At 42.9% G+C, this 1,728-nt stretch overlaps 1 pseudogene; it reads left to right on the top strand.

The window, feature by feature from the left end:
• The first annotated feature begins 571 nt into the window (after positions 1–571).
• On the top strand, positions 572–1,488 carry LOC138846607 (vomeronasal type-1 receptor 4-like; annotated as a pseudogene).
• The last annotated feature ends 240 nt before the right edge of the window (positions 1,489–1,728 follow it).

The following is a 1,728-nucleotide window of genomic DNA, read 5'->3' as shown; positions in this document are numbered from 1 at the left end:
CAGAAAGGTAAGCTAATTCACACCTAATGAAGAAACAAATACCAGCAGTATAAGATGGACAGACCAGGCATGAGAATAGCAAAGTGTACATATGTCTCATTTGAAGAACACAGCTAAGCAGCTCTGTTAGAAGAACAAAGTGTTTAATGTGAAAGTGTTAGTACAAGCCTAGCCAGGCTCAACAGTCCATCAGCATATTAAATAAAGTCAATTTAGACAAATCAGCAACCTGAAGCTGCCTGTATGAACATTTTATTTCCAATGAAATGAAGCCTGCTGCCTTCTCATGGAGTTATCAAGAATACAGGAATTACTGCATGTGTCTCTCATGCCTGTAATTAGCATGGTACAAATAGCCTTAAAGATTATTTATCCAAATCTTTGGTAATGTGTTCAAAAAGTAGTAACCAGTTATCACTAAGTATGAGCTGATGTAAATAAAGATTCATGTGAATAGAGAAAACAGAATTTTAGTTGATATTAATACATGGAGCTCATGCCCCATATTCCATACAGGAATCTCAAGATGGGAGACAATAATCAGGCACTGGGGGATGATGGGTCAGCCACTGGATACTTGATAATGGGGATTATCTACTTATCACAAACTATTACAGGAATCCTGGGGAATTTCTCTCTTCTTTCCCATTATCTCTATCTCTACTTCACAGGATGCAAGTTTAGACCCACAGATTTGATCATCAAACACCTGACTGTAGCCAACTGCTTAGCCATTCTCTTGAAAGCAGTCCCCCAAACCAAGACAGCTTTGGGTATGAAGCATTTTCTCAGTGATATTGGGTGCAAGCTTGTTTTCTATGTGCACAGAGTGGGCAGAGATGTGTCCACTGGCAGCACCTGCCTCCTGAGTGTCTCCCAGGCCATCACCATCAGTCCTAGTAAAAGTAGATGTGCCACGTTCAAAGCAAAAGCTCCCAAGTACATTGGGCCCTGCAATATCCTCTGCTGGATGCTGAACCTGATACTAAATGTCATGGTGCCTGTGTATGTGACTGGGAAACAGAAGGATAATAATATCACAGAGAATGTTGATCATGGATACTGTTATTCCATGAATCCTGGACAATCCACAGCATCCCTCTATGTAGCCCTGGTATTTTTTCGAAATATTTTCTTTGTGAGTCTCTTGGTGTGGACTAGCAGCTACATGGTTTTCATTCTGTATAGACACAGGCAGCAGGTCCAATACATCCATGGGACCAATGTCAACTCCAGGTCCTCCCCAGTGTGCAGAGCCACCGACAGCATCCTCATCCTGGTGAGCACCTTTGTGTCCTTGAGCACTCTCTCCTCCATCTTTCACATTTGCTTGACTGTTTTAAAAATCCCAGTGTGTGGCTGGTGAACACCTATGCACTAGTCACTGGGAGTTTCCCAGCTGTGAGCCCCTACATTCTCATGAGCCATGACTCCAGAGTAACCAGTCTCTGCTGTGCCTGCACCAGGAATAACAAGTGCCCTACTTAGCATGAGCATATAACCTGTATGCATGATCATAGTTGGTATTCTTTAATACTTTAAATTTTTTTTATTTATTCCTTTATTTACTTGAGAGACAGAGATGGAGCTTGTTGTACTGTGATGCACCTCCCAAATGTGTATCCTAGCCCTGGGTGGGGGTCAAAGATGGGAGCCATAAGCTCAATTGCTGGAGATACCTCCACTGCCTCCTGGGGTCAGTGTCAGCAGAAGCTGCAGCTGGGGTCA

This window comes from Oryctolagus cuniculus, chromosome 18 (genome assembly GCF_964237555.1).
Source record: "Oryctolagus cuniculus chromosome 18, mOryCun1.1, whole genome shotgun sequence".
NCBI classification, from domain to species: domain Eukaryota; kingdom Metazoa; phylum Chordata; class Mammalia; order Lagomorpha; family Leporidae; genus Oryctolagus; species Oryctolagus cuniculus.
Note: the sequence above shows the minus strand (reverse complement) of the source record. Positions and strands in the feature narration are given on the sequence as shown.